Source organism: Ipomoea nil, unplaced genomic scaffold (assembly GCF_001879475.1).
Source record: "Ipomoea nil cultivar Tokyo-kokei standard unplaced genomic scaffold, Asagao_1.1 scaffold0276, whole genome shotgun sequence".
In the NCBI taxonomy this organism is placed as follows: domain Eukaryota; kingdom Viridiplantae; phylum Streptophyta; class Magnoliopsida; order Solanales; family Convolvulaceae; genus Ipomoea; species Ipomoea nil.
Window position 1 is genome coordinate 3,423,865 of NW_017616704.1, and position 16,346 is coordinate 3,440,210.

The following is a 16,346-nucleotide window of genomic DNA, read 5'->3' on the forward strand; positions in this document are numbered from 1 at the left end:
ATATCTGAAAGGCACAATCAATGTTGGATTGTGGTATCCAAAAGGTACAGATTTTACTCTAACGGGTTTTTCAGATGCGGATTTTGCAGGTTGCAAAATAGACACAAAAAACACTTCCGGGACATGCCAGTTCTTGGGGGGAAGGCTTGTTTCTTGGTTCAGCAAAAAGCAAAATTCCATCGCAACTAGTACCGCCGAGGCCGAATATATTGCTGCAGGGAGTTGTTGTGCGCAAATTTTGTGGATGAAGCAACAATTGAAGGATTACGGAGTAAATTGTCATGACGTTAGTATTTATTGTGATAATACTAGTGCAATCACTATCACTCACAATCCGGTGCTTCACTCAAGAACCAAACATATCGACATTCGACACCACTTCATAAGGGATCACGTTGAAAAGAAAAATCTGAAGATCGAATATATCCCTACGGAAAACCAAGTTGCTGATATTCTCACGAAGCTTTTATGCGAAACGAGATTTTCTACCTTAAGGCACGAGTTGGGAATGATCGAAATGAGCTAAGTATCACTGAACTTAATCTCTCTATTTAAATTGATACTTGTGCTCAAAATTAATTGTTTTATGTGGATAAATTGTTTTATGTGTTTCTATGCATGTTTTTATTCAAAATATTTATGTGATAAATTGCAATATGTGTTAGGAATTTATTTGTGTATTTGCATGTATTATTTAACGTGAGATCATATGCCATGCAAATTAATTTGATGAAATGTGCAATTCGTGATTTATTTGATGTTTTGTTTAAAATTGCATGTTTTAATGTATTAATCAGTTTTTGAGTATGTGTTCATGTTTCTGTAAATTAACTAACTTGTTTGCATGAACAATTTGCTCTAAAAATGATTTACCATGTTTATTTGTTAATATATATGTGCTATGTGCAAAATGAGATTTGTATGTGTGTTTCGTATATATGCAGTATATGTGATATAAATTGCTATAAAATGTTTTAGAAATCTAGAAATTAGTATTTTTGTTAGTTTCTAAAATATTTTGGAATCTGATTAATATGTTTTTTTTTATAAAGTTGTTTCTAATTATAAATTAGGAATATGTGTGTTAATTGTGTTAATTTCCAAATTATATGTATTTTAATTAGGAATACCGTGTATATGAGTTTAATGAAATTGGTATGAGTGATTAATTATTTGTGGAGTAATTTTTGCTACTAACGAGATGTTTGAGTGATATTATGTTTGTGGTACACGAATTTGAGAAGGAAATCAGGAGATAAAGGAGGAAAATTAGAGTTTAATTGGGCATCAAACCTCCACCCATAAACTCCTACCCTTTCTAAACCTCCACCCAACCTAAACCTCCCCCCATAATCCTCTTCTAAATCAAATCTTTCCAAACATCTTTACCCTCTCTTTCTCAAATCGACACCCCCATCTCGCCTGGCAGAAATCTACACTCTGAATCGATCCTCACAAACAAATCTCAAGGAGATCAGAACCCAAATCCTTCCTAAGTGTCTCTTCAAATCTCCACCCTCTACACCTTACGTGCATTGGGTATTTCTAAAGAGGTGTGAGCATTAAATGCTCTTGTCTGCTCATGATGACATTTTCTCTTTCCTCGTAACACTCTCTATCAGATGACTCATCTACCCTAAACTCACCCAATCGACACACCTCAACCAAAGGGTACAATTGAGAAGTCCCATCTCTCTCTCTTAAATTCGAAAAACCCCTTCGAGTCATCCTCCTCATATAAACCCCTCTCCTATATCTCAAAAACTCTTTCAAGACCTTCAGAATATCAGAAAACTCTCCCTCAAATTATCTCTCCTCGATCAATCAATCTGATCATCATGGCCCAATCTGGAAGAAAGCAAATTGATCCTATTTCTGCCCTCTCGCAACAAGTGACGAATGGGATGGTTCTCAATCCTGAGTTTTTCAGACTAGGTTCTACCAACAAGGACACGGCCGAGAAAATTCTTCAAGCTTTAAAAGACTGTGGACTGTTTGATTTCTTCACCTACAACTACTTTGGAATCTTTGAAGAAGATGTAGCCGAATTTTATCTACAGGCAGTCGTTGAAAAGGACTCGATAAAATCTAGAGTTGGAGGATCAGAAGTTTCGATCACTGAAGATGACATACACAAGTGCTTCAACTTTCCTGAATCTCAGATAATGCCAGAATCTCACAGCTATGTTGTTCAAAATTTTTGGAATGAGATTCGTGGTCCCACGGCTCCAATTTTCTCTGATGTATCCGCTCATAAGAATGTATTGAAGTTTGAATATGAGATGTTGGTGGACATGATTTACAAGATTCTTGAACACAAACTGGGAAGTACTGAAGATTTGACCGCGTCAACAGTGTGCCTGATGGACGGAATCATGAAAGGAATAAAATTCAAATGGGCAAAATTTATCTACAGGAAGATGGTTATTTTTGTTCATTCTGCCAAACCAATGAAGAAACCCGCTGTAGTAGACCGATTCTATCAAAATGTTGGATATGGTCTCATCATTGGAGAACTGCTAAGAAAGAAGACAATTCCAATGAGAAAACACAAAAATATTGGAATTTACAGAGCTCTCTTCAGAAAATTCAGTCCTAATTTTGGAAAAAGGTCAAGCCAGAGAAGAGGACAAGAAGGTGGGAGTTCTACAAGTTCAAAAACACCTCAGAGTTCCAGACCGAGAAACAGCAAAGCAATCTCAACCTCAAGTAATCAAATGGGATCAAGCAATCGATCAGGAAGAGATCAAGAAGCCATCAGTACGGCTATGGCAGTTGTTCCAATCAAATATGCCGAACCAAACTTGTTGGCCGAAGGAGTTGATGATACTACAAGAATGGAATTTGCAAGAGTTGATGTGCAAATTTCGAATGATCTACAAAGAAGGCTCTCGAGTCAATCTGCAGCCGAAGGAAGTGCAGGACCTATAGTTTTTGACTCAGCGCTCATTCAAGATGATCCGGAGCTGTTGAAAGAATTGACAATGGTGCAAACTTGGAAAGAATGGAAACTTGAAAGATATCATTCTTTCATGTCAAAAATCACCCCAGATTTGATACGGAGTGAAGATTTTTCCTTGGAATGGTGTGGAACGAACGTGATGCTAGATGCACTCAACATGGATTTAAATCAAGTGTATCACATGAAGCTACATGAGAAGGCAGCCAGACAAAAAGGAAAAGCACCAATAAAAGGAGGCAGTACGGCTCAAGACCGTTTAGCCGAACAAGAGAGACAGAATGAAATTTCACTTCAGTTAGCTCTACAAAGGTCAGTGTATGACACACATCATTATCCAGGTAACACATCTCTTGTGGATAATGAAGTTTTTGATGAAAGAACTGATGGGACGGCACTCATTGATGTACCAATCATAAGCACTGAAAATCATATGGACATACCTGTGAAAGTCCATGATGCTTCTTTATTGATATCTGATTTGACCCCCACACCAATTAATGTGAATCTGGAGTGCAATGAACAACTTGTGGGAGCCAATGAAGAATAAGTGTCAGAAGAAAGAAGAAGAGATATACCAGTGGAAGTTGCAATAGAAGTTGCTACTGAGAGTAGACTGCAAATCACAGAGGATTTATCCAGTGTATTGCCGGTACACAATACCGAGTCTACCATGCCTACCATGGACCCTGTTCTAGAAAATGAAGATTTATTTACAGAGAACTACACGAGAACAGAGGTCTTAGAAGAAGAAATTGGTGATCTCAATCAAGAAGCCGAATCACCTGAAGAAGAAGGGATGCAACTTATTGACACAGTTATTCTCACAGATCCGAATAAAAGTTCATTCGGATCCCCTCAAAATTTTGTGCAGATGGATGAACAAGAAGATGACATATTTTCATCCTTATTTGCCAAAGTGGCCGAATCCAGTGATGTTGTTTGTCAAACTATTGGAGAAAAATTGGTTGAACAAAACCAAATAAAGTGTAATGGTTTTGATATGCCAAATTTGTATTTGTAGATCCCCCAATTTTATTTATAGGTCTAGTAGAGTCTTAGACCATGATCGGGAAATTATTTAATTATGAAAAGAGAAAAACAGAGGAAAATGGATGAAAATAGAAGAAGAAGATATAAAGCCGAAAATCAAGAATTTGTCTGGAGAAAATGACAAATTGAAGAAGAAGATGAATGATACAATATTCACGTCGCTACTACTCAAAGAAGATATCCCAGAAGAATTTTCGTGAAGAAAATTAATATTGGAAGAATGCATGAAATTGACTTGGAGATCAAGCATCTATGGAAAGAAAGAAGTACATCAAATGTGATTGGAGATTTAATCAAAAGCTGTACGGACGAAGTGGATGATGCTTGATATATTATCTGAAATGGCTCAAGTTATGGAGTTGGGCGCTAGTTTAAGCTTTGGGCGTCAATTACAAGTGGAAATTGAAATTGGGAGCTAGTTCGAAGCAATTGAAATTGGGAGCCAGGTTCGAAGCAATTGCCAGTTTCAGAGAAATTGAAATCAATTGAAATAAATCAATTTCAAAGTTGGGGACCGATTCAAAGAAAACAATTCAATACCAGGAGAAGTCTGGGAGCTAATTTCGAAGTCAAAATCAACAATTCAAGTGGAAATTGGGTAGCAATTGAGATGCAATTTCACTTGGGAGCCAATTCAAAGGAATTGGGAGCCGATTTCATAGAAATTGAAATTGGGAGCCAGTTTCAGAGAAATTGAAATCAATTGAAATCAATTCAGTATGGGAGCCAATGTAGAATTGAAATTGGGAGCCAATTGAGGTTGTAGTATGGGATGCAATTTCAAAGTTGGGGACCGATTCAAAGAAAACATGGAGATCAAATTGAATTGAGATGAAATTCAATACCAGGAGAAGTCTGGAGCCAATTTCGAAGTAAAAATCAACAATTCAAATTGGGAAGCAATTGAAAGCACCAGGAGCAGTTTGGGAGCCAATTGCATGTCAAAGTCAATTGGGAGTCAATTACAATGGAGAAATTCAAATTGGGTGCCAATTACAAGCCAATTGAAATTGGGTGTCAATTACAAAGGAGAAATTCCAATTGGCTGGAAGTTCAAAGCCAGTTTGAAGTCTGAGAACACCCAGACGTGAGAATGAAGAAGATGAAGATGAGAATGAAGAAGATGAAGATGAGAATGAAGAAGATGAAGATGAACTTACAGTGAAAATATTCTCACAAGGAAAAATACTAGTTTAACTACTATGGGATTAAATTGATGAATATTTTTAAATCCCAAAGATACAAGGACCACTTCAGAGCTGATCATGGAAGCCATTCTACACCAAAACTGAGACCCAGATATTTCCACTCAACGTAAAACCAGAGGAGTATCAAATGAAGTTTGGGAGCTCATTTACATGGAGATGAAACTCCATCAACGGCTAGCTTATCTCTTTCTGACATTTTTGCAGAAGAGAAGATAAGATCTCTGACAAAAGATACAAGATTTCAAAAATGAGAGCGTCTCTTTCCAACGGACAGATTCTCATTACCAGCTATAAAAAGATGAAGATATGAAGACTTGAAGATGGGGAACTAACGAACTCACGAACAAGAGAGCAGAAAATTCGAATCCATCAAAGGGATCGAATAGAGCAATTAAGCTTGAAAGAGCATAGAGCAAAAATCTCATTTGGTACAGAGCATACCAAAAATCTTCAAGTGAGAAGTGAGAAAAGAAAAAGAACTCAGAGAGCTTCAAAAGAGAAATATTCTGAGAGTTCTTAAACAGAGCAAAACAGAGCATAAATATCAAGTGCTTTACTTGATATATTCAAAGAGAGAAAACACTCAGAGCTGTCAAGAGAAATCTTTCCAGAGTGTTTATCTTCATCAAAGAGACCTGCGCATCATTGAAGATCATCTACAGAGTCTCAGAAGTTGGAAGCAAGACAACACTTGTTTTGGAGCAAAACAAGAGAAGGGAGGAAAGTAGCACGGAGCTGTGAAATCCTGGATTGTCACACGGAGCTGTGAGATCCGAAGCAGCAGTGTCGGAGGCACTGGGCGTGATTGGTGTGGGCTTGGTGATCAAAGCACCAGATCACGGAATACGTTTCTACCGGAGTGTGGAAGACGGGGGGAAAGTAACGCGGAGTCGTGAAATCCTGGGATAGTAGCGCGGCGACGTGAAACTCGAAGCAGCAGTGTGGTGTCACTGGGTGTGATTAGTGCGGGTTTTGTGATCAAAGCACTAGATCACGAAAATTCATTGTATCTTGGAACCAAGGAGTGGTAGATATAGTGAATTGGCTCTTGGAGAAAAGAGCAAGTGGAGTAGGAAGATTACACCACCTCGCGAACCACTATAATTGTCTTGTGTTCTTTATTGCTTTCTTTACTTATCGCTCTTTACATATTCGCTCTCACGAAGATATACTGCTCACACAATCTCACACACAGTTTATGTTTATTTATTTCCGCTGTGCACCATACTCTAACAATCTAGTTAAGAGTTTTGGTTTATCTCTGTCTTAGCAATTGTTGTGCTGTGCGAAAAAGTTTGAAAGTCTATTCACCCCCCCCCCCCCCCTCCCTTCTAGACTTTCACCCTACCTCTTTTGGGACCAACAAATGATTATTGGCACTGTTGAGAATATGAATCTTTTAAGGGGTTTATGTGCAAATTACCTGCTCCTATGTGTTATGTGCTATGTGCAAAATGTTTTACGGGGTGAAGTAGATCTTACAAGCTTAATGTTGAATTTGTGTGTTTCTTTGTTTTCTATTCTTTAATTGTTTTAGCAGGAACTCTTGCATGAGCATTGGGCAGGAGAATCACCTAGAGATATCATTTATTAGTTAGATAGTTGAATTGTTAGTTGTTCATGTACTAGTTCATACCTTGAGTTGTTTTAGTTAGCTCTTTTTAGCTTTAGCGTTTGGGTATAAGAGAAATTCCTGAACGTGGCGGTAGCACTCTCCGTTTCATTTGGTTTTATTTTGCTTCCGCAATTATATATGTTTTCAATAAAAAAAAAATTTGTACGTATTTTCGACAGTTTATGTAGTTTAAGAAATGGGGGTGTTACACAGAGTCCGAGGGTTTGGTGGAGGAGGAGCTAGCAGGTAATTCTTTCCTAGCCTACCCTTTTCTTTTGTGCGTATCTTGTTCCTTGTTGCCTTGAGTGTTGTCTTGTGTTTCTTCGTTGTCTACTTGAGTTGCTTGGCTATCCTTGTCATGTTTTCTTTGATAATGATTCTTTTGGAGATAAGTGTAAGCTCTTCTTGATAGATGATTCCCTTAGTTGTTCGTTGTGAAGTTAGTTATTTAACTTCGAAATGATTCATGCTTAGGTTAATTCCATAGTGTCTTTGCACTTGGAAATTCTTGCAACCTTTCCTTTTGAGAACTATCTAAATTTCCCAAGTATCCCTTGAAATTGAGAATAGAAAACCCATGTAAAAATCCTATCTTGTGTAGCCTAAAAGTCAAGCAAAATGTTTATTTGCAATCCCCAAATTTCGAACCTAGGTATACTATTTGCCAACCCAACTCCTAAACCACTTGAGCTAATTATCTTTCTTGGAACCTACCCAATTTTAATTCCATCTAAACCATAAATTTCCATTTTTACCCAAATCCCCAAATTAAATCATCTTTTCCCCAATTTTTTCCCCAAAAATCCCTAAATTCCCAAATCTCCTTCTTTCCTTCTACCCTACCCATGAGCAGCCAAGAACCCACCCCTCCCCGTCGCCCCATCTGCAACCCGCCACCACCACCTACCCGTCGCCACCGCCGGAGCTTCCCCCGCCGAGCTGCTCCGGACGCCGGAAGCCGACAGAGAGAGCAGCGAGAGTGAGAGAGAGAGAGAGCGGTCGAGAGAGAGAGAAGAAGAAGAGAAAGTTGTGCGCTTCTTTTGTTGAGCTTTGGGTCATCTCCTACCATGCCTAGAAGGTCAAGTTTGGCTAGGAAAGCGGAATGGGTGGATACCCATTACCTCGTTCTTGAAGGTAAAGCCTTTGACCCGAAATCTTTTTCTAATTCTTTGTTGGATATGCTTAGATTCCAAGGATTGTTGGATGGGTTTCTCACCATAAGGGCCGAGACTTACCCGAGTTTGTTTAAGGAATTTTATCGTCACATGGTTGTGACAAAGGATGGTGATAAGCTTGAGATCACTTCTAAAGTGAGAGGTGTGAAGGTAGTTCTGTCTGAGAAGAGGCTAGCTCAGCTTTTGAGTTTATCTGCTTCAGGAGTTGCTCAGTATAGCGGTAACTCATGGATTAGTACGGATACCTTGGGGTATCAGGACTATTTGAGTTATTTGTTGGGTCGCACGAGTGGCTTCACTCAAGCTTCATGGCCGAAGAAAAAGTGGTTGTCTGCAGAACAGAGGATCTTGGTTATGTTGGTCTCGGATTCTTTGTTACCCAATAACAACAAAAGTAAGTTGTTGGGAAAGTTGGAGTGCACCTTTGCCTTTTGCCTCAAGAATATGGTCAAGTTCAACCTGCCAGCTTTGATGTTGCAACATATGGTTTTCTGCCGTGATCATAACCGGAAAAGCCTACCGTATGGGATGGTGTTGAGCTGGATTCTGGTTAGGAAGGGTGTAAGTGTGGATGGTTGTCTATCGAAGGCCGTGGGAAAGTTGGTGTTGGATGCCACCAATCTTCGAAATTGCAATCTGTTTCAGTTGGAAGATGGTGATTACATCACTCTTGAAGAAGTTGCAAGGAAAGCCCCTGAGGAAAGAGCCGAGTTGGCAGCCGAGCTTGGGATTCATGCCGGGAGTTGAGCCTCACAGTCCAGAGTTTGGGAGGTGATGAAGAAGACGAGGGTGAAGCAGGCCGTGAGGAAGAAGTGGAAGCACCGGAAGCTGCCGAGGCCGAAGAAAGTGATTCTGAAAGTGAAGAAAATCTAAGGAGAAGGGAAGCTCACACCTAGAGGGAGCATGACTCCATGACACATGAGGAGCGCGTTGTCACCTTGCTTCGTCAACAGAACCGCATGATTGAAGAAGGCTTCGCATACATGAAGACGCAGTTTGTCGCAGTGCACCAAAGGCTAGACCAGATCGAAGCCAGTTCAAGCCGCAGAGGAGAGGATGATGAAGGATCCAAGGAGAGCACCGAGGAGTCGGAGAGCGAGTCCTTCTAGAGTGGAGTTGTGGCCATCTTGTTCGCCCTTCCTTAGTTGTTGTTATCTCCTTAGCTGTTGTTACTGTTTGTTAGTTGTTTGTTGCTTGCCTTGTATGCTTGTTCTTGCTTGTTGTTTTGTTGTTTAGATGGTTTTGTAGTTGGTGTTGTGAGTTGGTTGTCTAGTTCTTAGTTGTTGGTTAGAAGTTGGTGTTTGTGTTGGAACTAGAGTTCGTTATGCTCAATTTATCCATTTGCTTAAACTCTTGCCAATCCTTGTTTGGATTCTTTCTTGCCTTGAATTCTTGTGGAATCTTTTGAGTTTTGACCAAAAGAAAATTGTTCTTGACAATCTTGTCACATTGATGTTCCTTTTTACCGTTTGTTTTATTTCGTTGTACCCAAGCTTCGGGGACGAAGCTTCTTTGAAGGGGGAGAGGATGTGACACCCCGTAATCCAAATTCAATTAAGGGATTAATTAAATAATTAATCTTATTTCAATTGGTAATTTAATTCCTTAAATTCCTGAACATTCAATAGTCGAAGACTAGTAATTGACTAGTAAACTCTAAAGTCAAAGTTATACCTTGAGCTTTGTAAGGAGTTCCCTTGTTCCCTTACACCTCTTCATGTTAGTAAGGGTATTCTTGACTTTTCACCTTGTGTTAGTATTGTAAGCTAACCTAGTAAGAACACCCTCATTTCTGTCCTTACACTTTCCAAATTCTAGCTCCACCTTCTCTCTAAAAAGGTAGATAGCTTTTCTTCCAAGCCAAGTTGAAGCTTTGTCAACACATCAAGAGTTGTCTCCAAGGTTCTACCTTTCATACATTTGGGCATCTAGGAGGGTAAGATCCATGTTCATCTTGTGTTTTTAGTGTTTTCTTAGGTGTCTTTTCTTAAACATAGAATCTTTATGATCATTTGGTGTGTTCTTGAAGTGGGTTTGGAAGGGAGTTTTGTTAGGAGCTTGGTGAGGTGTTAAGTGAAGGTTTTTGTCTACAAGAGGTAACCTATGCTCTACAAAATCTATTTTGCTTACCTATATGATGATTTCTTGGATTCTACATGTGTTTTGCTATGAAATGTGAGTGTTTATGCATTGTCTTGTGAAAATGCATATCTAGAGCTTGTTATTAGGGTTCTTGTATGCCATTGCTTGACTATTCCTTTGAGTCAAGTCATTTTATTGTATTTGGTGAGATTTGGCATGTTTTGGACTTGAATTTGAGCGTGGTGTTGAAAATTCCCGAAGGTATTATTTTGGGCACAGGTGTGTACCTGCGGGCGGAACGGCCGGTAGAGCCCTACCAGCCGCCCCACCAGCGGGAACGTGGCTTGTGGGTGTTAGTACCCGTGGGTCCACCCGCGGGGAACATGATGGTGTTGTTTGGGGATTTGTTCCCCGTGATTCTTTTGACTCGGTATTTGGTCTTTTGACTTCCCGATGTTCTTTTGTGGAACTATTTGAGTGTCTTCTTGATGTTTCGTATGTCTGGAACTATATGGTAGGAATCCATGTAGGTTTTGGTGTCTTCAATCGTGCTAAGTGTTCAACATTGTGTTTCGTTGAACCGTGATGAGTCTTGTGTGTTCTTCGGAACTACGTTAGGTTTACCCGTTTGATGTGCATGCTAGTTCGGTGTTTAAATGCTAGCGTGTGTGTTTTTTGTACCTTCCTATTGTTGATGATAACTTGTGTTAGTCATCTTTGTTGTGGACTGTGATCCATTCCTTGATTAAGTATGGTTTCATAGCTTCGTTGTGATCCGTTGATTGATTCCTGTTGAGGTGTGATGTGTGTGTGGCTTTACCTGGATTGCACGATTAGTGGTATGGGACACTAGTCACCAAGGTATTGCAGTGGTCCTCGTGGTGGCCATGACGTGGTTATGGAGTTTGTGGCCTTTGTGTAAGGTTCACGTGTTTATTTCTGGGATAACATGTGTTATCCAGGGCATGTGTTGCCATGAGTGATCGGTACCCTCGTGTACTATGAAATCGGTGGTTCTGTTGGAGGGGGAACTGCGGTTTCCGGGGGAATAAGGTTGGGCTTGGTGTACAGGGGTCCTGGAGGTAAAGGTTGGAACTAGATATAAGGTTGGGGGTAGCCATAAGGTTGGAACCAGGCATAAGGAAGGCATATCAACTCGTGATGGGTGATGTCACGAGGGCTTGTGTAGTCGTTGTTGTGAGTTCTCTTCTTGTGACATGTGTAGTCACAAAGGCATGTGTTGCCTTGGCATGTGTTGCCATTTGTTGTGTCCTTATTCCTTTGAATTATGCATGTCGGGTATTAATCTATTGTGTGATGATAGATTATACCTTGAGACTTCTTGTGAGTCGTTGTTATTCTTTGTAGTCTTGGGATGTGTTCCCGTGTTCTTGTTGAGAGTGTTTGAGTCTTGTATTGACTATTACTCTTGGTTTTGGACTTATATATATGTATTCCGTTTCAAATATGGCTTTACAAACTTATATCTTAATTATGTATGATATTTCACATGTATTGGTGGGTTACCAGCATTATTCGCTGACCGGGCGTCGTTCCATGTTTTATATGCTTCTTTCAGGTGATGCTTAGACGAGTGCGCGATTTAGTGCCAGCTAGTGTATCTCCCCTCTTATGTTTTGTGGCCTGTGAGCCAATTGAGACTTAGTACTCTGTTATGTTGGTTTAGATGTTAAACAATGCAGATGTACCCTGTGCGTTTACCTTTGGGTGAGCGTGACATAATACCCTGTTTCTTCTATTTTATATATTTCCTCTTTCATTCTTCCGCTGTGTTTGATGTTTTGATTTAGATATCTGCATGTTTTAAAGCTTTAAATAGCATGGAATTAGGGGGTGTTACAACAGTAGTGTCCCTAAAACCAACACTGACGCTGTCTGTGGGGACTGAAACTAAAGGTCCCGTCTATAAGCTTCAAGGATGGCTCATACGCGACGCAGTAATCGGAACACCGGACAGAACGCCGTTGCCCCGCTGGCTAATGGGCACACCGTTGTCATCGCGAACGCATTGGAATCACCGGCTGGCAATCATGCATCTGTGGGGAACCTAAGGGGACAACTAAGTCGCCACACTCCTGGTAAGTCGGCTGCACGTACCGAGCGTACTGTCGTGCCGACCCATGAGTCGCCGAGAATTGATCAACCACCGCCTCTCGCTCTGGCCCAAGCCAACTTCGCAGAATTGTTGGTGCAAGCCCTTGATGCATACGCGCACGGAGCTGGTCATATTCCCCCCGCTATGAACCTGCGACCAGTGCGGTCGGTTCCAGCGAAAAATCGCAACGAAGATTTTGAGCATTCGAAGTGCTCAGAGGGACACTTGCCCGGGAATCTGCTTGCCAACTATTCGGTGCATTCACGACTTGGCCCTGTAGCTCCCGCTCAGTCGGCGTTGGACCGATAAGGCGGTCGACCCAGGCAATGCTCCCCTGCCCATTCAGCCGGGGGCGGAAGAGAGCGGCCTGAGGGAGAGCCACCCCTAGCTGTCATTCAAAGAAGGATAGCTTCTTGGCACAGGTGAGAAGCCGCTGAAGGTATGGGGGAATCATCTATGTTCCAGGAATGGCCCAACCCGGAGATGGCGACCTGGTCACCGCGGTCCAGGACCTCTAGCAGAAGATCGAGGGGAGAGATATGCCGCTGACCGACTGCCTAATGACCGTGTCTCCCTTGTTAGCAGAGGTGCAAGAGTAAAGGGCACCAGGCCCAGCCCTGGGCAAGGGCGAGCTGGGCCCTTGCCCAGGGCCCACACTTGAAAGGGGCCCACCACCGTAGTTTATTGCCTTATATATATATATATACTATAGAATTTCGTTATAAGATTTAATATACATCAAAATTAAACAAAGTTAACTTTGTTTAGTTGGTTGGATTTGTGAACCTCAAAGTGGAGGGCAAGGGGTTGAACTCCCATGGCTCCATATTATTTATTTGCTTTAGTTATTTTCTCCCAAGACGTATTTAAGTATTAAAATATAACTTATGGAATTTAATTTTCTCTCTCAACTCTTTAGAAGATGAATTTAGGAATATTATATAGTACATATAGAATTTATTTCTATTTCTATTTTTATTTTTTAAGTTGTAACTATGTGATTTCTTATTTTTTTTCTATAATTATAGTGAGATTTATAATATAGATTTATTTGTGATTCAGATCAATTTTTTAATCTATTTCTATTTGAGTAATTTACTAATATTTAGAACATGTGTTATTTTGTGAACTTTATAATGATTTATGTATATGTAATATTTTTTTGTGATTAGTGATGAAATTATTTTAAATGATTGTTTTTTTTTTATGAATTATCTAATCAATGTAATTTAGAAGTTCTATTATGCGTCATTCTATTCAAATTAATATAAAAAGACTTGAAATTGATCTAACTAAACGAAAAAATAATTATAAATATGATATCAATAGAGAATATGCGTGATTTATAATATGTTTTGTATTCGAATTATTTTATCCAATTAATCATGTTTCATATTTTGTTATGAATATCATTTTTCACGTTTTAAAGTGTTTTGTTTTATTGCTTCAATAATTAAGATTTCATGCTCTACTCTTATTTGTAAGTTGTGTTTTATAATTTTTTATTAATAATTATTTTATTATTTATTATTTATTATAATAACAATGTGATTGTCTATAAATTTATTTGGTTTTAAATTGTTTATCCGCTTTTATAAATTATAAATTTATAATTCTTTATTTATGAAGTCACATTTGCAATTATTGAATATTTTGCAATTTGTTTAAGACAACAAAGGAAAATTCATTTATAACTAACGAAAACATCTAGAGTTGTTTTCATTATTATTACCGAGTACGTAAAATTGTTAAAAACTTGTATATCTTATTTCAAGTTATTTGTAATTAGTATATTTTTCATGTAGTTATGCAAATATATATTAATTTCGTATAGGGCCCATTTTTGTTGCTACACCCCGGGCCTATAAAACGATAGGACCGGCCCTGCAGGGCACCAACGGGTTTCAAATTGCCCGACCACCCCACTTATGATGGGACGGGAGACCCGCGTGACCATGTCATCAGCTTCCAGGCAAAAATGCAAGTGATCAGGGCAGACGTCCCAATGATCTGCCAAGCGTTCTTCCCAACCTTGGTGGGGCCCGCCCAGCGGTGGTTCCTTAGGCTGTGTAACACCCCAATTTTTATATCCAAATTATCTTTACAATAACTCTTTCTCAATTCAAAATTCATTAATACTATAGCGGAAGCATTAACTAACCAAAATCAATGGGTGTTACTGCCACACTTAGGCAACCAACAACATAAGTGCTAAGGCTAAATTTTACAACAAACTAATACTTCAATTACTAACTATTACATTTATTCTCTTCTTCTTCTAACGCGCTCTTGCACTTCAAACATCATCAGTCCCTGTTCAATTTTTTTTTAAAGAAACACATAACAAATAGTGGGGATTAGCAAAACATGCTAAGTAAAGGTTACTTTGCCCGGAAACAAAATTTAAAATAAAATAAGGTACATTGCTTTCAAAAAAATAACTTTTCTTTCAAAATCACTTACAAAACCTTCTTCATTTCATCAACAACCAATAACCACATCAAAATGTACCTTTAAATATTTAATTCATTTTTTCACATACAAATAATCATTTTGGAAGAACATCACCACAATAATAATTAGCCACAAGGCTTACTTAAAAACAGATATGTGCTTTTAAAATATTTGATTTCTCTTTTCAAATAAATACAAGTTTTTATGAAAAATCACCAATCACATAAATGGGCACGAAATCCCATATCCGATAACATGAATGGGCATAAGATCCCATAGCCGATAACATGAATGGGCATAAGATCCCATAGCCGATATAAATGGGCGTAAAATCCCATAGCCAATATAAATGGGCATCAAATCCCATAACCAATATAAATGGGTATAAAATCTCATAGCCAATATAAATGGGCATAAAGTCCCATAGCCAATATAAATGGGTATAAAATCCCATAGCTAATGTAAATGGGCATCAAATCCCATAGCCAAAATAAATGGGTATAAAATCCCATAGCCAAAATAAATGGGTATACAATCCCATAGCCAATATAAATGGGTATAAAATCCCATAGCCAATATAAATGGGTATAAAATCCATAGCCAATATAAATGGGAATAAAATCCCATAGCCAATATAAATGGGAATAAAATCCCATAGCCAATATAAATGGGTATAAAATCCCATAACCAATATAAATGGGAATAAAATCCCATACCCAATATAAATGGGGATAAAATCTCATAGCCAATATAAATGGGAATAAAATTCCATAACCAAAATAAATGGGTATACAATCCCATAGCCAATTACACAACATTATACCGCCACGATAGGTTTCCAAAAAATTTCCTTCACTTCAACACCAACAACAACATAAATGTTTTACATCACAATTTAAACAACTAAAATCAACATTTCACTTTTACTAATCATTTAAATTCTTTTATGCATATATAATAAAATATATACACACTAATTAAACAAAAATACTATTATTATTATTATTATTATATAAATATATATTTGTTGTTTTGTTGTATGAGTACGAAAAGTACATTTATATACATATTTACTTACGGTAATGTATAACAACAAATCACATAAAAAGATGTACATTTTTTATGCCCAAATCACAATAAAAGTACATATTGTCAAATACAAGAATATTTCCAAATAATCACTTAAATCATTTTATAAGGTAAATGATTATGAGGCAACAATTCATCACTTTAAAAACTAATTTGGGCAAAGTAGAAATGGAGAACAGCCATTTACTTGAAGAGAATTTCACTTAATTTTTCTCTTAGTCATTTAAGAATTCAAAGTCAACTCTTTAGCTTGAAAGAATTTCTTGGCTCTTGAAAGAATAAAGAATTTTTTTTATATAAATGATATATGTATACATACGGCAATTTTTTTTCTTAAATAATTTTTTATATTACTGTACATATATATACGATTACATATCTATATAAATTAGATTTTTATTATTACTTTATTTATACATTACATTAAAGTACGTGTGTATATATATATATATATATATATATATATATATATATATATATATATATATATGTTAGACTAAAGTATCACATGCATTATATAATACGTGATAATAGGATCGACTAACCTCCAGCCATAGTTCTTGATACGGTTGAGCGATCCAGACTACTGCAGAGA